Raw genomic sequence first — 23,587 nt, 5'->3', positions numbered from 1 at the left:
GCTAGGAAGGGGAAATTTTCGCTCTCTCTCTCTTCTTATTTAAAGAATACGCTACTCTGGGAATATCATTCAATGCACCAGAACATATTTATTTCCACTTTGTACAAAAAAACAACTACACTTTATGACGTAAGCCCACACATTACCGGGCACCCAGAATCAGTTAATTACCCATTTTTAACACAATTAATACATATGCTTTTATCATGGCTGACTATCCACGTCCAGTCTACGTATTCTCGACAGCAGTTCAACGTCTAATAAACAGTCACTATTTCGAGTCTCTCCATTTGTTTTTTAACAATACAATGCTATATTACTCTTTGCAGCCGGCCACGGAGCTTCCGGGCCGTATTTGCTTATTCTTGGCAGGTCGCACTTAACACTTGCCAGCGCCGATGAATTATCTCCCTTCCAGTTTCGCCTGCACAAACAATAAATGGGTGAAGTATCCCATGCTCATCCTTGTGTCTCCAGACTTTCGTAAAACTCTGGGGGTACTACAACAGGACTTTTGCTATTGCCTTGCCCTGAGAGTATTAAACATTTGTAGAACATAATAAAATATGTCAGATTTAATTTGATACCAGGCAAACATGGACACACTTTCAACGCACCTCCACATTGTCATTTTTAGGGCTTTATATGCTTGCATTGCAAAACCAAATCTAGTTTTATAGGTGTTTTAGAACATATTCTTTCTAATGAAAAGTGTTTAAAACAGTTTATAAAAGAATTTTTACTAAGAGGGGGCTAAAAATACCAATTTCTGCCATATTTATAAAACCCATCAACTTTCCCTCAATTTGTAAATGATTGGCATGTAATAGGAGAATAAAGTCTTTTATTGTAAGACCATTTATTGGTAAGTTATTACGTGCAAAGTTTCAGACTTGTCCCGCAGTTACTTCTGGAAATATAAGAAACTAAACTTCACATTGTTTTTTCAGGCTTGTATCTTTTTGGCTAACTTTGCTTCAAATTATTCATATGAAAATTGCTCTAGAAATCTTTTTATTATTATTATTATTATGCTTAAGTTGTACATGATGCCAAGTTTTGTTTCATTCTACAAAATACTGCTGGATATATTTGCTGTGTCTAGACAAGACAGTCTAGACACAAGGGAGGTAGCTGAAAGGGCACGCGTCAACTCAAGCCGTCTTGCGTTAAGTCTGGAACAGGATACGTTATGAATGCTATAAAGAAAAGAACGGAGCTTCTCGTATACTTAACTTTTATTCACTTCTGCGGTACATCGCTCTTGATAATACAAGTGAGACTCTCTCCAGATATGGTTAATGGCGCCTTGCTAGGTCGTAGCCATGGACTTAGCTGAAGGCTATTCTAACGGTCTCTCGGCAAATGAGAGAAAGGCTTCGTACGTGTAGTCGCTAGCAATGTCGTCTGTACAACTGGGGCGAGTGCTCGTCAGTCTCTCGAGACCTGCCTTGTGGTGGCGCTCGGTCTGCAATCCTGGCAGTGGCGACACGCGGGTCTGACATGTACTAATGGACCGCGGCTGATTTAAGCTACCACCTAGCAAGTGTGGTGTCTGGCGGTGACACCACAATATTATGTCTCAAAGTTGTCAAAGTCTCAAGGATGCACAGCTGAAAGCTGCACTATGGGGTCAAACAAATGACTGCATCTCTGCAAGTGTTACACTGGTAAAGGTAAAACTTTACCTATGTTTGATGGGAACATGTGTGAATGTTCATGTAAGTTTTCAGCAAAACCTGTGGTGGTTATGCAGGAACTTTTTCTGAAATTAGACCACTTGACACAGAATAGCCCTATCGCCAAAAGCAACAGTAACATTAGGCATACCTCAAGGAAGATTGATAATACAATACTCTTTGTAATCATGGTTTATGATAATACAATACTCTTTGTAATCATGGTTTATACTAGAGTAGATTATAACCAAATGTAATAACACACATGGAAAGTCAAAATGATCATATACCACTTGGATCCTCAATTGTGAAAAGGTCTCTACAAATAGTCACAAATGTAAAATATCTAGGCATCACCACCTACTGTTCCCATTCCAGCACTACAAAGCCCTCTATTCCACCAACTCACCTTTTACTTCTCTCCTTTTCTGCTGCTCCAACTCTTTCCCACTCTCGTCTAACCTCCCGACTGCACCTAGCTGCCCTGCCCTACCCTCTCACCACCTTGTCCCTGCACACTTCCCAGCAGCACTTCACCATCCCCCATCCCTACCCTGCTATCCCTCCCCCTCCTTGCCCTAACCTCCTCCTCATCCCCACCCAGTTGCCTCTCCCATCATGAAATGCTGCTGCTCATAATGTGGCTTCAGCTGACACAGACTGTGGTCATGTATGTGTGAGAGTTGTGCTTGCATATGAGTGTGTGTGTGTGTGTGTGAACGAGCCTGAGATTTTTCATTCATTCATTCATTTATGTAGTCAGAGAAAGTATAACACACCACAAGAATAACTGCATCCTATGTACACTGATGAGCCAAAACATATAGACCACCTGCTTAATACTAGCTTGTTTGTCCAACTTTGGAATGAAATACATCACTGATTCTGTGCGTCTGGGATCCGACAGTTTTTTGGTAGATTTGTGGAGGTATGTAGCATTAGATACCTATCCACAGGTCATGTAATTTGTGTAAATAACAGGCTGCCGATTTGCTTACATGGTGATGGGGCCTGATAGTGATGCAGATGGGTTCCATAGGATTTACATCAGATGAATTTCATCACAGAGACATCAACGTGAGCTCTCTATAATGCTCCTCAAATCACTTTAGCACAGTCCAGGGTCCGAGAGGTGGACAATCATATTACTGAAAGATGACATCACCATCAGGGTTGGGTTGGGTTGTTTGGGGAAGGAGACCAGACAGCGAGGTCATCGGTCTCATCGGATTAGGGAAGGATGGGGAAGGAAGTCGGCCGTGCCCTTTCAAAGGAACCATCCTGGCATTTGCCTGGAGCGATTTAGGGAAATCACGGAAAATCTAAATCAGGATGGCCGGACGCGGGACTGAACTGTCATCCTGCCGAATGCGAGTCCAGTTTCTAACCACTGCGCCACCTCGCTCGGTCATCATCACCATCATGAAAGGCACCAAGCATGAAGGGATGCAAGCGGTCCACAGCTGTCAGCATGTCTTCAATTACTACCACAGGTCCCATGCAAACACAGGAGATTGTCTCCATAGCCTAATACTGCTCCCGCCAGCCTGCATCCATGGCGCACTGCATGTTTTGAGCTGCTCTTCACCTCAATGAAGGCATTTGTGGAGACGACCATTGACCTTGTGTAGCAAAAATGTGATTCACCCAAAGAACTGACACATTTCCATCGATCAACAGTCACGTCTCAAAGGTCTCATGCCCGCTGATATTGTAACTGATGATGATGTTGGGTCAACATGTGAACATGTAGGGGTGATCTGCTGTGGGGCTAAATGTTCAACAATATACGATGAAAATGGTGTGCTCCATAACAGATGTGTGTGCAACAGCATTGTGCTTTTTCAGCAGAGATGCCACAAATCACCATCTGTCCTACGTTACAGAGCAGACAAGCCTCCAAACCTACCATGTTCTGTGAACAGCTGTGGACATCCTACTATTTAGTGACTTGTGGTAGTTTCACCGTCCTCCTTCCTCTTTCTGTAGATGCTCATGACAGTAGTATGTGAACACGCGACCAGTTTCGCCCTTTTCAAGATGCTCGTTCACAGGCTCTGCATAGTAATAATCTGGCGTTTGTCCATGTTGCTTTCCCCATTTGCAGCCCATTTCTTCACTAAGGTGAACCCCCGTATGTGTCCACTCCGCTTACATACTTTATTAGCAGATCACTTGCCCACAACGCCACTAGGCAGCATCCAACATTGCAGTGGGCAATAGTCATAATGTTTTTGTTTATCAGTGTATATACCTAAGCAGCCACTGTCTCTCACTACCCATGTCTCCGGCCGGGGGGTTTCAGCAACATGTGATGGGGGACTTGGACCTCTGTTCGACCCTCGGTGTATTCAGTCTTGTCCAGGCTTGCGTAGCGTCATGTGCCAGGTGCATTCTTGGAGTAGTGCCAAGTGCAGTGTCAAGTGCCGTGCCAAGTGCCAGTGCAGTGTTCCATGTGGAACTTAGCTGGTAGACATCATTCCTGTTGATGAGATTGTCACGGAACTTTATCTCAACTGATTCTCTGATGATGCTCACCCAAAAATCACCAGTATCACACAACAAATTCCTCACTGAGACTGAGATTGTGTTCTGCCACTGCTCATTTAACTTGATGCCCCCGATGTATGCATCTAATGTATTTTACACAACACTGTAAGATACGGCACTGTGTTTGTCCACTGTATTGGCAACCACTCTCAAAAGGGATGCTATATGTGACAGGTATTTAGAGTTGTAGTTTGTCCTTTTCTAAGCCAAGGATATCCTTCATTTTTCATGGTGATCGAAAGATGGCCCCAATATTGTTTTTTCCAAAGATTCCCTCAATTTTGGCTGAGGGAGCCACGAGATAGGGGATAAAGACGAGTTTATCTTCCTCTTTCACTGCCTTCTCTTCCCAGATGGGTGTATCATTCGTTTTCTTCAAAGCACATTTAATCTGCAATTCATTGTACTCAATTCAGTGAGACACGTCTCTAAGATGCTGCAACTCAGTTAGGAGGCTGTCTGTAAGAAATGGCATGCACCTTGGGTACTAGAGTTGTTAGAACAGTGCAATGCTGCACAGGATGATGACAGCTCGTTGTACGAAGATGCAGATCTGTGTATGTATTCCTTCTACAGACTGTATGTCCTAGGATATAATTCGCTTTTCTTCTTATCTGAATGTCCAAAAATGGAAGATATCCACCCTGTTTAGCTCCATTGTAAACTGTATGTTTCGATGGACACTGTTCAGGTGGTCCAGGAACTCATTTGGGGCCTCTCCGCCATGTTCCCACACAACAAAGGTGTCATCCACATAACAGAAGAAGTGTTCAGGTTTGAGTTGTACAGTTTTTAGTACCATCTCCTCAAAGTGCTCCATACAGAAAATGACAAATTCCAGTCACACGTGGCTAGCCCATGGCTCCTCCACCAACTTGTTACAGAAGGTTGATTGGGTGATTTGGGGGAGGAGACCAAACAGCGAAGTCATCACTCCCATCAGGTTGGGGAATGATGGGGAAGGAAATTGGCTGTGTCCCTTCAAAGAAAACATCCTGGCATTTGCCTGAAGTGATTTAGGGAAATCACATATCTGAGTAATGTATTTTTTGTTGGGTTGGAAGATACCACTCTTCATTACAGCAGTAACTGAGTACCTTGCACATTTGTCTGAAATCATCTGATGTTCTTCCTTACCATCAACAGATTAGGGAGACAATCTGTGGTGTCACCGTCAGACACCACATTTGCTAGGTGGTAGCTTAAATCGGCCGCGGTCCTCTAGTACATGTCGGACCCGCGTGTCGCCACTGTGTTATCACAGACCGAGCGCCACCACATGGCAGGTCTCGAGAGACTGACTAGAACTCGGTCCCAGTAGTACGGACGACCTAGCAAGGCGCAGTTATCCATATCTGGAGAGAGTCTCACTTGTGTTCACCATAGAGATGTACAAGAAGAAATTAAAGATAAGTATATGAGAAGCTCCGTTCTTTTCTTTATAGCTTTTACCACATATCCTGTTTCAGATTTAACGCAAGACGGCGTGAGTTGACGTGTGCCCTATCGGCTACTTCATTGTGGACTGGCTGCTCTTGTCAGTCCACAACACAATCTATGGAGTTTAGGAACTGCTATCCAGATATCACCTATAATATGATAGATACTTAGCATTTACAATTTGAAAGGCATGGGGATTCTCAGATGACGATTTACACTAGACGCTCTATGTCTATAGCATCTGACTGTGGAGTGGCACTCTTCACTCTTCCAATCCCCCATGATTATTGTATTTTAATTTCCCTTTCCCAACTGGGTTATACATTCAATGTCCTTATATACTCGATCTTATGATCTTCCACTTGTGACTAAAGCATGTATAACTGAACTACCGTGGTTGCCACTGTTTTGCTTTTGATTATGAAGAGAATAATACTATCAGTGAATTGTTTTCAGTAATCAGGGTTGCCACAAGTTTCCCTAAGCAAAGTTCCCTGATATTTTGCTGATTTCCAGACAAGTTTTAGCATTTTTCCATGACAAATTTTGTGATCTCAAAGGTAAGTAAAGACATAAGTTGATGAAAAAAATGTAAGGACTTCCGTATTTCTCCCCCATGTGAGCAAAAATCTAAAGTACTAACCTCAACATCTTCCAAAATGAAATGCTTTTAGATGGAGAAAGCAAGCCAATCCGTATACGTGTTTCATTAAAGCCACTGTTGTTATTTTATTTCAATAAAACAAAACTCATTTGGCGACAAAAATATGCATTTTCTTGGAGTCACAAGACAGATTTAAATTACCTTCACTGATTTCAGAAATATCCCCAGAAAAAAAAAAAAAACAGGCCTCTTGAAAGAAGTGTATAAAATGGGGAAGAGATGTTTGAAACCAACACTATAAGTGACCACTAATAAAATGTTGGTTCTACTTTGTTCATTATTGTCTGTTATTACTCACTGTGTTATGTCTATTATTTTACAGGTAATGTTTGATTTTTCTTTCAAGAAATATATGAGTACATAGTGTACAAACCACCAGTGACTGCCACAATTTTCTTCTTTTAACATCCATACTTTCTAACATATCAATTACTTTCGAAGTGCCAAAATGTACTAGACTAAATAAAACATCTGTAAAATGCCGCACTGTACAATCTACTTGTGGTGAGACAGTCACAATTCCTGAAATCGATCACCCATGGCCTCTGGCCTGAATAGGAGCACCGGAGTCCTGGGTCCTTGGATAAATCACGAAAATCTATTGCTTTATGCCACACACAAACAGGCCCAGTCTTTGGGCAGATCGGGGAGACTAGATCCAATGCGCACAGCTTGCACATTAGTGGGAAATGTCATAGACACCGTGTTCATGAAATGAAACTACGATGATCAATCCATGCAACAGATAAACTGCACTAATGCTCTAAGATCAATACTAATGAGGATAGGTAGCAACTCACCATAAAGATGATTGCTGAGCCACAGGCAGGCACGTAGAAAAGACAATCACACTCTCACAACTAAATTTTCAGCCACAGACTTTGCCAGAAAACAAGATCACACACACATTCACACAATCAATCACACACACATTCACACAATCACTCAGACAAAACTAATGCACACAACTGCCATCTCCGCACACGACTGCCATCTCCAGCCGCTGCATCTACAGTGTCTGAGAATCAGATCCAAACAAACCGATCCTCGCGTCTCCCTGCCTCTCATCGGCAGCTGTTAGGCTAGTGGCAAGAAGTGGTGGCAGCACTGACTGCAAGCTGAGGGGGAGTGGTAGGAAGGGGAAAAGCAGTAGAGATGAGGGAGTAGGGATGCAGCGCACGTACTGAGCTGCACCCAGCCAGTGACGACAAATGACATCTCAGTAAACAAACCATCTCCTCTGCTGAGACAAAAACAAGATTTTTCCAGTGGTTTCTTTTTTTTTTTTTTTTCAAATTTCCCTAATAATTCCCTGATATGTTTGAAATTTCCTGATATTCCCTGCTTTCCAGAACTTGTGGTAACTCTGGTAACTCACTCTTTGCCATACATTCCTATTCATTACAAACCCCGAACTTGTAATGCCATTTTCTGCTGCTGTTAATATTACCCTATATGTTCCTGACCAGAAACGCTTATCTTCTTCCCATTTCACTTCACTGAATCCTGCTATATCTAGCCTGTTTCTTCGATATTTCCCTTTTCAGATTTTCTGGCTTCCTTACCACCACCAGACTTCTGATATTCTGTGCTTCATGCCTTAGAATGTTACCAGTTTTCTGGTTTTTCAGTCTTCTTCTGTGCTTTTAAGACATTGTCTTCTGCATCCTCATGTCATTGATTGTTGCTGTTTCTTCTGCATTTAGAGGCATTTTTCCAGCCCAAGGGCAAGAGGTTGTACTGAAACTTTGTCCATTCCTCAACCCATCTTCAAAAGTTCATTGGCACCATGAGGGGTGGCTCCTTATACTGGAAGCATTCAGCTGCTGTTGCTGATTACTTTCATTCAAAATCTAAGCAGTGAGTGCAATTAAACCTAGGACCCAGGGCATTTTTATTAGTAGTTAAAGACATTATCCCTAGATTTATTAGTAGTTAAAGACATTATCCCTAGACCAGCATAACTGCAACTTTTTGTATGCTGGCATTGACAGCATGTAGTGAGTAGTGCTGTGCATCATCTATGGAGACGGCTACTATTTCTTCCGCTCTCCCTTCACTTAGATCACCCTTTCTGTGGAGGTTATAGCCCCTTAACACAGGGGCAGCAGATAATTTAAAATGTATTTCTTCTAAGCACAAGCACAAAGGTCAACCCTGGGCTACAAACCTCACTCACTCCAAATAAAATGGGAGCCATTCTATTGGTGAGATTTTGTATTTTCTTTGCTTCTTTCTTTCCACTGGGCTGGGGCTGTTGCAATAGGAGGGGGTAATTGCAGCAGTTGCAACTGAGTTGCAGCAGCTGGCCCAGAGGTTGTCCACTATCAACTGTTTCTCCCTGACAAACATCAGCATTATTGGCATGGAGCACAACTTGGGTCTGAGTTTCATTTATATTATACTGAAGTGCCAAAGGAACTCGTAAAGGCATGCATATTGAAATACAGAGATATGTAAACAGGCAGAATAAGGCACTGCAGTCAGCAACACCTATATAAGATAACAAGTGTCTTGCACAGTTGTTAGATCAGTTACTGCTGCTAAAATGGCAGGTTATCAAGGTTTAAGTGAGTCTGAATGTGGTGTTATGGTCACCGCATGAGGAATGGGTCAGAACATCTCTGAGGTAGCAATGAAATGGGGATTTTCCCATACGACCATTTCACGAATGTACTGTGAATGTCAGGAATCCAGTAAAACATCAAATCTCTGACATCACTGTGGCTGGAAATAGATCCTGCAAGAATGGGACCAACAACAACTGAAGAGAATCATTCAACTTGACAGAAGTGCAACACTTCCGCAAATTGCAGCAGATTTCAATGCTGGGCCATCAACAAGTGTCAGCATGTGAACAATTCAACGAAACATCATTGATATTGGCTTTTGGAGCCTAAGGCCCACTCTTGTACCCTTGATGACTGCGTAAAACCAAGCTTTAGGCCTCGCCTGCACCCATCAACACCAACATTGGACCGTTGATGACTGGAAACATGCTGCCTGATTGGACGAGTCTCGTTTCAAATCGTATCGAACAGATGGATGTGTATGGGTAAGGAGACAACCTCAAGAATCCATGGACCTTGCATGTCAGCAGGGGATTGTTCAAGCTGGTAGAGGCTCTGTAATGGTGTGAGGCGTGTGTAGTTGGAGTGATACGGGACCCTGATACGTCTAGAGCCTGGTCACCTGCATCCATTCATGTCCATTGTGCATTCCCATGGACTCGGAAAACTCCAACAAGACAATGTGACACCCCACACTTCCAAAATCGTTACAGAGTGGCTCCAGGAACACTCTTCTGAGTTTAAACGCTTCTGCTGGCCACCAAACTTCCCACACGCAAACATTTTTGAACTTATCTGGGATGCCTTGCAACGTGCTGTTCAGAAGAGATCTCCAGCCCCTTGTACTCTAATGGATTTATGGACAGCCTTGCAGGATTCATGGTGTCAGTTCCCTCCAGCACTCAACATTAGTTGAGTCCATATCACACTGCGCTGCGGCACTTCTACGTGGTCGCAGGGGCCCTACATAATACTAGGCAGGTGTACTAATTTCTTTGGCTCTTCAGTGTATTATTATTATTATTATTATTATTATTATAGAGGTTTGACCCATGCTTGTGATCCAGGTGGTTAGATTGAAATTCTTACTCACTGCGACACAATGTTCCATCATTACGCAGCATGGAGGTCACTGCAGTATGGGCAGAATTTAAAAGTTACAAAGGATTGGCAGCACTCACCAGTGCTGGCTAGGGAAAGCCATGTTCACCGGTATGCCAATGATGACTCAGGTCCCTGAGGTGCTCGCCGCTTGGCAAGATCAAGAACGCACATGTGGCTCACCAAATGTCACAGACATGCATAGCATTAATCCCACCTCCCCCAACAAACTTTTAAATCTCTGACATGCCGATGACACAGAAGAGTAGAGGTACCATAATTACGTGTCTTATGTCAACCATTGTAATTTCCATTACTACCAATTATCAAAACCCATATTTAATATTGTTGTATGACCTTACATATACAATGATATCTTTATGTCTTCAAACGAGCTCAGCTGTTGATATTTCTGTCCGTTTTTTGTTACGTGACTGGAAAGTTTTGAACGAAACCCCTGCCCCTCCATGTGTTATGATTAAATATCTCATTCAGTTAACTTTCTCACCAAACTTATTTCCTCCATTCCGTAGGAGTAGCTGGGTTTGGAAAATGGACCAGCAACAAAGCTGACTGGTAAGTTTATTCGAAAATGGTAAAAGAGAAAATGACCAATAAGTCTCCACATCTCCCTGTATGTACAGCATATGACCGGTTCATGGGCACAATGGAAGAAACGTCCCACAGTAAACAGTTCACCACTCTCACAATAACTTGCCTAAGATATACTGGAACCAAAAATACTCTAAGGTTGTTGCTATACAAGCAGTGTTCCAAGGATTTAGGCACCAGCACAAGTAGCAAATTATACTTAAAATATAAACACACTGACACAACAGCCAAATGAGTCCTGAAAGAACGCAAAAGAGAAACTTGGAAGTCGTTCTAGGCCTAGCTGGATAAAGACTTTGCAGACACAGCTGCCCCATCATCTGTTGACTATCCAGTTATTTCACTTGATCTTACAGTCGAGGATCATTTTCTATGCACCCCCATTATTATGAAGTAACTTCAACTGCCCATCGAGCAAATCTAGAACCACCCCTAACACCAACAATATTTGAAGAGTGAAAATGGAAAATGTTCTAAGTGTTTTTCCCCACAAAGTTTTTGGTGCTGTGGTATTCTCGGTACTCTGTTGCATGTCCTTCGGCTTGAACCAGTTGCCAAACCATGGAATAGTTCTTTCAAATATGTGTTAGTAGACGGCGCATGGTCTCTGTGGCAACTTGTGCTACCCTCCGGAGTTCTAAAATTGAAAAGATGTGAGAGATGGCTTTTGCTGAATACAGTTCCACTAGCTAAAAACCTAATACTGTATTTCTATTTTTGTATTATCACAAATAAAACATAAAGCCACAGTATTAACAATACATAGGGAAAAAACTTTCTTCTGTTATTTTTATGAAAACTGGCATTTTTTAGTCTGTGGCTGTGTACAAAATATATGATTCACACAAAGAAAAGGAGAGCAACTGACCACTATTACAAACACTGTTCATTTATACAAATTGCGGCATTGCTGTATTCAGACCAATGGGTTCATCTTCAAATGTTCAAATGGCTGTTTTATATTACATTTGTTGTTGTCCACATTAGTTGTTGGCCGTTTCTTTCTTCAGCAGGGTCATTCCAGATCAAATCACCCAGAAATTTTGGGAAATGACACCCACTGTCACACAAATCCTTGAAATTTTGGGCAGTGGAAGTTTACCTAGATACATTCACATTTCCAAAATGTAAATGTTGCAGGTCAATTACTTTTTCACTTATGATAAAAAGAAGTTGTATAGATTCAGGAATTCAGGCTTTCATATATGAGCACTTTTATAATTTAAAAATGCAATAGATCCTACAGTTTTTTGCAGTGTAAGTTTGAATTTTCTTTTTTTTAGCTAAAGAGGAAGGTTTATTTTTTATAGTCATGCTTCTTATAGTGAATATCCATCATCTACATTGCAGAAAAAATTGTAAATAGTTTCTTTTATACAAAATCCATGCATGGACATTAGAATTTTTTAAGGGTATTGCCCCCTCATGGATCCCTTTAAAAAATTTACAATATTATTATTATAATCATTCCACTATGTCACACAAAAAGAATCAGTTTGTAGAAATAATGGGAAATGTGAAAAACAACATTATTATAAAAGAATTATTGAAGTTGCTAGCCGGCCGAAGTGGCCGTGCGGTTAAAGGCGCTGCAGTCTGGAACCGCAAGACCGCTACGGTCGCAGGTTCGAATCCTGCCTCGGGCATGGATGTTTGTGATGTCCTTAGGTTAGTTAGGTTTAACTAGTTCTAAGTTCTAGGGGACTAATAACCTCAGCAGTTGAGTCCCATAGTGCTCAGAGCCATTTGAACCATTTTTGAAGTTGCTAATTCATGACTACCATGTCACCACTAAATTGCTGAAGTTGGCTACAGTGGATTCCCCTAGGAACAAATCATATGTGAGAAAACTGTTTTATTGCCACTACGTGTATTTCATCATCCAATTCCTTTGTCTTGAGTCATGTGTTCACTGAGCACTCACTTCTGAGCCCTTGCACTGAGTTGTACCCCCAGTCAATTATTGGTTAAAAATTCAATTGTTACAGTTTTTAACTCTTCATTAAGTCCCCTAATGTTACAATAATAATATGAAATACTTTTGTGAAGAAACAATGGGATAGAATGATTTATCATTATTTAATTACTTTTTAGGTTCTGAATTATTTACAACAAATATTGGTTTTATGACTGAAGCAGTACGGAAAGTACCAGTAGGCAGTGTTTTCTTGGACAGTATCTGCAAGATATATGTGATAATGCCCTGACTCGTGTGAATGAACTGACCAGTGAAGGACAAGAACTTTTATTATGGTGAAGCAACAGTCATTCATACCGTGATTTAAGTGTTTTGTGTGTGTGTGTGTGTGTGTGTGTGTGTGTGTGTGTGTGTGTTAAGCAGTGTTAAAACACTGCACAGATTCTCTCTACGTAAGAAAATATGCTGTGATCCCTTCAAGCGCCATAAATGACCTATTTCATCTAGTGAAATTAATTTAGAAAAGGCAAAGATCTTCAAAATGAGAGGCTTTGGCATTATTCCTGGGGAGAAAATGTGCCCAACCTGTATCAGACTTATTAATGAAAAACAAGCAAGTGACGACTCATTCTCTGTGCTCAATACTAGCTTAACTAGCTTAGGATTATCTCCTACAAAGGTGTATTCAGTTGCTCGGCATAGTCAGTATGCAGCAGCCAAACGAAAATTGGAATCAGCAGCGGGGCCTCTGAAAACTAAGATTTCACATACATATCAAGTTGAGCTGGCTGCTGATGCAAGCACTATCCCTGACAGTGATTTAACAGAACTGGAAGAAAAGAATAAACATTGTGATGAACTCATGGACAAAATCAAACAGAAAATTGAATATGCTAATAATCGTGAAAAAATCCAGTTACTTACTCTCGCGCCACCAACTTGGTCTCAACAGAAAGTCAGTTCCAAATGTCAGGTTTCTGAATATCTGGTACGACAAGCAAGAGCTCTTTTAATGGAGGAGGGAATTTTATCGATGGCTGAGCAGAAAAGAGGAAAGACATTACCACATGATACAGTGCAAAAAATAAAGAGTTTTTATTTGGATGACAAAAACACAAGAATAATGCCTGGGAAAAAAGACAAAGTGAGCACCAGCAAAATATCTATGAACAAAATCATCTTGTTTTAAGTAATTTAACTGAATTGTATTCTCTCTATAAAAAAAGTATCCTGAAGACAAAGTAGTATTCTCAAAATTTGCTTCTCTTCAACCAGAACAGTGTATACTTGCAGGAGCAGCGGGAACACATACCGTATATGTGTGCATTTACCACCAAAACTTTAAATTGCTTATAAATTCCATTTCTATTAAAGAAACATACCAAGATCTAATTAAAATAATAACATGTGATACGAATAGCTGAGCCTGTATGCTTTGTCTGTGTGAAAATTGCCCCACCAGTTCATTGTTTCAAACCCACTTAGAAAATTAAATAGAGGGCTATGATCCTGATGAGATGGTTCAGTACAGTCAATGGGTATCAACTGATAGAACGACTTTAAGTGTTCAAATCACTTCTCAATCAGAATTCTGTGACACATTAAATTATAAAAATTGGAAAACTTACCCCACACTCTTTTATTTCTCAATAACAATCTGACTATCTGAAAATGAAAAAGGAAACTCTTCACGAAGGATCAGTGCTAATTTTAATGGATTTCAGTGAAATTCTCAATTTTGTTGTTCAAGATGAAGTACAGGGGTACCATTGGAACAATGGCAGCCATGCTCTTCACACTGTTAATATATATTACAAAAAGGACAAACAGTTGAATGCAAAAAAGTATTTGTATTGTTTCTGATGCTCTAGAACATGATGTTGCCTTGGTGTACCAGACTCAGAAGACTGTATTGAATTATTTTGAGTGTGAATTTCCAGAAATTCATCTTTTGTATGTTGAATATTTCACTAATGGTTGTGCTGCACAATATAAAAATTATAAGAATTTCAGAAATATCTGCTATCATGAACACGACTTTTTCGCTACCAGCCATGGCAAATCTCCCTTTGATGGTATTGGTGGGACTGTTAAAAGACTTGCACAAACAAGTTAGCAAAGAGTTTATAAAGATCAAATACTTACAGCTTCACAGGTATTTGAATTGTGTCACAAGAACCTGCAAGGCATTTCAGTTCTCTTTGTTTCAAAAGATGAAATGGTACAAGTCAGACATTATCTTTCTCAGCACTTCACAAGTGCAAAAACAATTCCTCGAACACGATCTATGCATCACATTGTACCAATATCACCAATCAATATTGGAGCCAAAAGGCTGAGCTGTGATACAGATTTTAGTATCGTGCATGATTTCTCAGATGCACTTCTGCCACTAATGCCAGAATGCACTGTGCCCCCCAACTGCTATGTTGCATGTCCATATGACTCTTCTTGGTAATTGGGAATTGTTGAGAAGGCGAATTGTGAAGGAGGAGATGTTACAGTAAGGTTCATGCATTCTCATGGACCATCCCCACCTTCTTTCTCTCATCTTCTGCGTGAAGTTGATATCACTACAGCAACAAGCCATACTTATTCTCCGAGCAAAGAGTCCTCAAAGTTGGTGTAAGAAAAGTGGTTCTCAAACAAAAAATATTATCTAAGCATTGAAGTGTCTCATCACATGTATAGTTCGGAATCAACTTGAATGCAGATTGCAGCACCAGCATTTTGTACAGTGTTGACAATATTAGATTTTGACAAAATGCTTAAATATTATAAACAAAATACTATGTATTTTTACATTGAGTTAATTCGGTTATGGCACAGGTAAGAAAGTGCTCATATGTCATACGAAACTTTGTTATTTGTAGATCACTTTCTAATTTTTTCAGTGTTTTCCAGAGGGGGGCAATTGTCCAAAATATTTTTTTCTAATTTAACAATAAAATTAATTTACAAAAATTTAATTGGACAATTCTAACATGTTTCCAGAAACTAAATGCCCGAAATGATATCTAGGGAAAAACTATCAGTATACCATTTTTTGTTTAAAAACTGCAGCCAATTTTCAAATTTTTACAGGTTGCTTTGAAGTAACGCATTGCATCAATCTTTCTGCAATTGCTACCAACAGAATGTACATAAAGCAATGCAAATTGGCAGAAGTTCATGATATTAGATACAAAAGCAGTACACAAAATCTCAGTTCCCAACTAGATAAAGGGTGTCATGGCCTGGATGACTTGACATGGAATGACCCAGCAACTAACGTAAACAACACAAATATAATATAACACTGAACAGCCATCTGCAGATGAACCTGTTGGTTCGAAACGTGTAACAGTGCCATTTGCGTACAAAAGTAGAGTTATTAACAGTGACTAGTTCCTCTTTGCAAGAATAAACTGAGCAAAAAATGTTTCATTGGCATTTACAGGCAGTCTGTTTTCTGGTGAGGCACTTAGAACATTCTCAATGAAGTATTTATTTTCTAATTTGTCTCACTATTCTTCACAGTGATGCAGTGATCAGCACAATTACACAGCATCAGAGTGTCTTCTCAATTTTTTTTTTAGATACAAAGAATTTACATACCAAAAAACATAAATTGGTTTTTCATTCTCCTGAAAAATGTCAGATTTGGCTCTTAGAACACTTTCCATTTCCACTCTTGATTTTTTAACTCATACAAGATTGTTAGGCCTATGCATCCTTGATTAAGTGTGGCCTATGGAGTCTACGCCAATGAAATCATTGTGTCCATACTCAAACAGGGAAAAAGTCCAATTGTAATATGTCTTGTGGATCCATTTTCCTATGCCCCAGCATTATCATAACTCTGGAATGGATAGTTAAAACACAACTGATATGGTTGCTGGAATTCAACTACCTACTACCTCAAACTTAACAATGTAACTCCAGAAAAGGAAAGAAGCCTTATAACAATCATGCCTGGGCCTTGTTTGAGTCCACAGCTTTGCCAACACAGTCTTCATCGACACCTCAGTTGCACAAGGTATTGTACAAATCCCTAAATTAATACACAGGTTCCACACTCTTAAAGAACCTCAGATACCTACCAGGTGTAGAAGTATTAAACCAGAATTTGTTTACAATAATTACACATCTGTTGTTTGAAACTGATAAACAATATTTCATTCAAAATAATCTCTATTGCTATTTACACATTTCTCCTACCTCTCCAGCAGGCTATGAATGCCACACCAAGAAACCAGTTCTTCTTTTGAAGTGAACCAGTCAGCGAGCCATTTTCGTACTTTTTCAAGTGAACTGAAGTGTTGTTCAGCTAGAGCATGTCCCAGTGATGCAAATAGGCCTAGATGATAATCGGACGGAGTCAATTCTGGAAAATAAATCACATGCCCCAGCATTTCCCAGCTGGACACCTCAATCGTTTCCCTAACCCATTTTGCTGTATGTGATGGGGCATTATCATGGAGCAATATGACTTTGTGTTACTGTGTGTTGACATTTGTTGTCAGCCATTACAGGAAGCACGTGGCACTGCAGATGTGGTCTCACAGGCCCTACATCGACGGACAGCACCAGCTATTGGGAAATTCTAGTTTCATATTTTTACACCTGGTATATCAGAGGAATTTGCATGCTAATTTACACTCAATAGACATAAATCTGGCCGAACAGTGTGTTGGTGGGTCATCACAAAATATCAGAAAGCCACCCTCCAATATTATATGCCGTATTTGGATGACACTGAGACTCCCATAAAACCAACTGTTAAACTATCACAATAAGCAGATGATTTGCAACTCAACTCAACAGTCTTGTCCTTCCGAGATGCTTGCCATATACTAGGTCGTACTTTAACTACGCTGGATGGTTGGCTGATAAAAACAAGTGTTTACTCAGAAATGTGTACAGTACCCTCCTCTGTGGATAAAGTTGAGATATCACACAATATCAGTAACTTCAACCAAATGATTCCAAGGATTATGCTAAAACTCACATTATGCACAGATCATGTGTTGTTTATATCAGAACAAATGGAAGTAAACACAAGTGAACAAGCCTTCACAAACAATTCACCACAGTTCATTACCATTTGATTGTATCACTGAACAATAGTTTAGACTGGATGGAATTCGAGAGAGAAGAAAACAAGCATCAAAGGATTTTAACGCTACAATGTGTTGCGATCTTTTTGGCACTAAAGTCGTGGGCAACAGCTTTCCTGCGATGCAATACTAGTTACAGTCACAATGCAAAACTTTGACTTTCAGATTATTTTGATTGGTGAGCACACTGTTGTTGACTAAGCAAGACAAGAAAAGAAAAATGTAGCTGTCTGAATTCGTACATGAGAATAAAATGCGCAGTGGTACTACACTTATCGCTGAATTGCTGTTCCAGCCTTCCTCAGACTCATTCCAATATCTTGCATTTCATGATGATACACAATTTGCACTGGCTTATCACTGCAATTAAAGCAGGAATTGCAAAGAAGGGTATTAAGAAACAATATCACTTGAATAAAAGCTAGCATTTACACTCTGGTTGTTAACAACAGGAGACAGCTATGTTAGTATTTGTTTGGCATTTCAATAATCACTATTTGTCATACAGTTCTCTTCTGCGTTATTGATGTAAAGCACTCAAGGTTCTTATTGAAGCATTTATGAGCAAGACAATGTCTCAATGGGTAGATGACACATAATGTCCATCAGATGCAAACATTTCCATCATCAGTCATCTCCATAGGATAGGCATAAAAAAACTACTGTTTTTCTGTGAGCAAGTCACTATGTCCAAACACTGACCAAGTGTTGAATCACCAATTTCTACTATTTTCATCCACCATCACAGCATCAGAAAATACAAGTTACAAAATCAATGTGAACTTTTTAAGAGATACAACCTGCACATTCAACTGAGTGTCTATTCCCATAGAACGCTTCTGTACTGAGCCATGTTAAAATGCCTTATCTACATACTGTTTAATCTTTACCTCTTTACCTTATAGACATTATTATATAACCAGCTTATTATGTAGCAAAATTACTCAAACAGTGTATTTGTACTATCCTTTAAGCTCCAACCCCCCACCCACCCTTCAATGATCTAAAGAACCACTGTTTCTGGTCATTAACTCTGATGAGTTGCTTTGATCTATCACCACTTGCCCTGCATTCTGAATATCCATCCACTATTCTCTGAAAAGAGATCAGGATCTATATGCACTGCTTACGTAAAAATGTGTATGGTATGTTTACCTAAAGCCAATAAAAAGAAATTAATAAACAAATGCTAGAAAGATATGACAGTTACAGTAAGAAACAGCCTTCTCTCAGTAGTTATTTTCAGAATATTTACAAGATAGAAGAAGTAGTGTCTGGCATAGCATACGAGCCTGAAATAAATTCTCTTACAACTGTTTATGTAACAAGCCATCATTTGTCATTCTTCAATATCTACATCCAAATTCATGCGTCTTTTTATTATGATTACATCTATCCAACATAAATGATCTTATATTTCTGCACAACTAGTATACACTGAGGTCACAAAAGTCATGGGACACCTCCTAATATTGTCTCGGACCTCTTTTGCCCGGCGTAAGGCAGCAACTTGATGTGGCATGGACTCAACAAGTTGCTGAAAGTCCACTGCAGAAATATTGAGCCAAGCTGCCTCTATAGTGCCCATAATTGTGAAAGAGTGGCTGAAGCAGTATTCTGTGCACGAACTGACCTTTCGATTATGTCCCATAAATGTTCAATGGGATTCATGTCAGGTGATATGGGTGGCCAAATCATTCATTCAAATTGTCCAGAATGTTCTTCAAACCAACTGCAAACAAATGTAGCCCTGTGAAATGGTGCACTGTCATCATTAAAAATTTGATCATTATTTGGGAACATAAAGTCCATGAATGGCTGCAAATGCCTTCCAAGTAGCCGACCATAAATTTTTCAAGTCAATGATTGGTTCAGTTGGACCAGAGGAGCCAGTGCACTCCATGTAAGCACATCATTATGGAGCCACCAGTTGCTTGCTCAGTGCCTTGTTGACAACTTGGGTCCATCATTTCATGGGGGTACGCATCACATTTGAACCCTACATTCATCTCCTACCAACTGAAATCAGAACTCATCTGACCAGACCACAGTTTTCCAGTTGTCTAGGGTCCCACCGATATGGTCATGAGCCCAGGAGAGGTGCTGCAGGTGATGTCGTGCTGTTAGCAGAGGCACTCATGTTGGTTGTCTGCTGCCATAGCCCATTTATGCCACATTTTATTGTACTGTCCTAACAGATGCATTCATCTTACACCCCACATTGCTTTCTGCAGTTATTTCATGCAGTGTTGTTTATCTGTTATCATTGACAACTCTATGCATATGTCCTGCTCTCAGTGTTAAGAGAAGATCGTCAGGTGCCCCGATGTCTGTGGTGAAATTTAATGCCTGAAATTTGGTATTCTCAGCAACTTTTGACACTGTGGATCTCAGAATATTGAAGTTCCTAACAATTTCCAAAATGGAGTGTCCCATATGTCTACCTCTAACTAGTAATCTTCTTTCAACATCTGTTAAGTCCCGCTGTGTGACCATAATCACATTGGAAACCTTTTCACATGATATACTTAGAAGGAGAGACAGCATTGGTCGCATTTTTTTGTTTTATTAATAAAACAAAAAAATACGACCAATGCTCTCTCTCCTTCTAAGTATATCCATTATCTGGTCATCGTGCACAGGACATTCCATGGAGTCGCCAATCAATAAAACTATTCACATGAATCACCTGCATACAAATGACAGCTCTGCCAATGCACTGCCCTCCTCTCATACTATGCGTATATGATACTACCGCCATTGTAGGCCTATGTGCATATCGCTATCCCATGACTTTTGTCACTTCAGTGTATAGTATACAAGTTGATAATTCCGTGAGAAACTAAGACTGGCATTTTTTTTTTTAATTTTATTTTTAATTAAATTTATGTTAGCCACGAAGGAGTTCAAAGTGACAAGAAGGATGTATCCTATGTCATGTTTGAACTTCTTGCTATTCTCCTAAACAGACATCAAACACCTTTTACTATGAATTTTCTAGAAATTTTGACATTTCTGAAAGTGGATGAGTAGCGATCTGAAAATTTTTTGTGGTGCATTTTTAATTAAAATAATTAGGTACTAAGGACTTTAAAGTAATACTGTGCTGAAAATTATCTTATTTACAGATAACGATAATTGCTCAAATAGTGTGAATTCAATGTTTTCAAAGAAAATAAGGGCACAATTCACAGAGTTCTTATAAAATGTTGGTGGGCATTCAATTCTATGTCCATTTGCTATCTCACATGTGACAAGGTCTTCAAGCTTAACAGCTCACTTTGTAAACTTCTAAAATTCAGATTTAAAGGGAACATAAAACAAATATTTATATGATCATCAATCATGCTTCAGCTTCATTTTGTTAATACTTTCTGCTATAGGCCTATTAAATTTGCAACTTTCCCACTTGTAACAATGGAATCCCCCAGTTTTGTGAGGTATTAAATAAATGTATTGCAATGTTTTGTCAGGATACAGTGTGTATCCAAATGGAATACATGTTCTGTGACATAAAAGGCATCAGTTCAGTGAAATGAGTGCTTTTTGTACAGAAGGTATGTAAAGTCACAAAATTCAGTGCAACGTGTTCTTCCGAACAATAACTTAGCATATTACAACAGAAATCCATATTTAATATCCAATTACGGGGTCCGATCCCACCCATCAGCTTTGACCCGTGACGTAAGGCTGTTGTGCTATGTGACGTCTTGACAGTGCGGAATTTTGTTTGTGAGAGTGGCATGTTTGTAGGTGTAGTCGTGTTGCGGTTCGTGGTGCCCTCTGGTGGTGTGTTTAGCGGTTTCGTGTTGTGTGGTGTACTGGGTTCAGTTTGGTGTTACTGATTCTTGTGGCTGGTTCTTGTTTTGGCTGTGTTTGGAGCAGAATTGGTTGCAGTGAGTTAACAATTTAGTGTTTTTGTGTGAAAGTTATTGTAGTGCTGTTCGCTGTAGGTCATGTGTTAATTTGAGTAAATTAATTTGTTGTTGCTCTTGTTAGGTATGGATACGACCAATAAAATAAATAGTGTGCAACTCCATGCTATGATGGGTGTGACTCAGTTGGAACCGATCAAATTTCTACAGCTTTTTGGGTTGATTGGAGAGGTGGTTAAGTGCGCTGTCTGTCGGAATGAAATGACATTGGCAAAAGTTCGGTCGTCTTGGACCAGGGATGGTTATATGTGGCGGCACCATAGGGATAACCTATGGCACTCCATAAGTCGCGGTTCCTGGTTCGAGAAGTTTAGGTTGGGCATGTGTGAGATTGTGTTGTTGACGTATTACTTTTGTTACTGACCCTCTCAAAGTTTTTGCACGCATGAGACTGGCATGAGTGAGAGGAGTGTGCTTGACTGGTTTTTGTTTTGCCATGAAGTATGTTCTGAGTTTGTTAAGTACAGAGGTAAGTTGGATGGGCCTGGGGTTGTGGTGGACGAGTCGCAGTTTGGGAAAAGGAATTACGGTAGGGGTAAGTCTGTGGTTGGTCTATGGGTGTGGGGGGCTGTTGTACCACAGGGTGGGTGTTCAGAATGTGGTTTTGGGGTTGTGGAGGAGCAGTCTAAGGCGGAATTAGTGGGGTTAATTTAGGAGTTTATAGAAATGGGTTCCACTATAGTTTCCAATGCTTTTTCTTCTTATAGGAGGTTGGGTGAGAGGGAGTACAATCATTTAATTGTTAACCATAGTTTAGAGTTTAAAAATCATGAGACAGGGGCTTGTACGAATACTATAGAGGGGATGTGGGGGGGGGGGATTATGTCAGTTCTTGGGAGGGGGAAGAGGTGCTCTTCTAACCTTCAGTCTCATTTCGATGAGTACTGTTGGCGGAAGAGCATCCCTGAGGGCTATTGTTTTTTTCGGTTTTTGTTAAGGGCTATTAGTGAGAGGTACAGGCCAAAGGTAGTTAGTTAGGATGGTTTGGGTAGGTGGGTGTGGCTCGGGGGCGGGGGGGGGGGATTAGTTGTTGGTACAGTGTGTGCGGCAGGGGGGGGCAGTGTGTTGGTTTGTGATTTAGTTGTGGAGGACCTATTTTGTTGCAGTTTTTGTTCAGTTGTAGTGTGTGATTGAGATTTTTTTATTTTGTGTTTGGTTTTTGTTGTCCGCCCCTCGTGGTCTCGCAGTAGCATTCTCACTTCCCGAGCACGGGTTCGATACCCGGCGGGGTCAGGGATTTTTCCTGCCTCGAGATGATTGGGTGTTGTTGTGTCGTCTTCATCATCATTCATCCCCATTACGGTCGGAGGAAGGCAACGGCAAACCACCTCGATTAGGACCTTGCCTAGTAAGGCGGTGTGGGTCTCTCGCATCGTTCCCCTACGCTCTGTAAAGAAGCATGGGACTTCATTTCCATTTTTTCATTTTTCATTATATTTTGGGGTGAGGGGGTGGTTGGGTTCTTCTTTCGGTTTTGTACTTTTTCATTGGTTTGTGGTTGTGTGTGGGTATATGTATGTATGGGTATGTGTGTGCCTGTATGTGATTGCGATGGCCAACCAAGGTTGCGGCACCAAACTTTGTTGTGGTAAGTTTTTACTTTTCTTATTCTTAGTGTATTTGCTGTGTGTTGGGGTCAAGGGAAGTGTTCTATTACAATGTGTGGTTATGGCTGTGGGTGTTCCGTTATCGGGAGTTGCAGTTGAGCTATACAGGTCAAGGGAAGTGTTCAATTCCAATTTGTGGTTGTGGCTATTCCGGTATCGGGAGTTGCTGTTGAGCTATATAGGCCAAGGGAAGTGTTCGATTCCAATGTGTGGGATCAGGAGCTGATGTTGAGCTATATACATCAAGGGAAATGTTCGATTCCAATTTGTGGGATCGGGAGCTGCTATTGGGCTACATAGGTCAAGGGAAGTGTTCGATTTCAGAGGACATTGTTTTAGTGGAATTTGGGGAATTTTTTGTCGTCGGTTTTTTTCGTCGTTTTGTGTGGTTTGGTATGGTGGTATGTGTCTA

At 40.4% G+C, this 23,587-nt stretch overlaps 1 protein-coding gene across 1 annotated transcript in view; it reads right to left on the bottom strand.

The window, feature by feature from the left end:
* Positions 1-23,587, bottom strand: part of LOC126253530 (condensin-2 complex subunit D3-like) — a 161,618-nt gene that overhangs the window by 135,298 nt on the left and 2,733 nt on the right. The window lies entirely within an intron of this gene.

This window comes from Schistocerca nitens, chromosome 4 (genome assembly GCF_023898315.1).
Source record: "Schistocerca nitens isolate TAMUIC-IGC-003100 chromosome 4, iqSchNite1.1, whole genome shotgun sequence".
NCBI classification, from domain to species: domain Eukaryota; kingdom Metazoa; phylum Arthropoda; class Insecta; order Orthoptera; family Acrididae; genus Schistocerca; species Schistocerca nitens.
The sequence above is the reverse complement of the archived record's forward strand: the minus strand, read 5'-3'. Positions and strand labels throughout refer to the sequence as shown.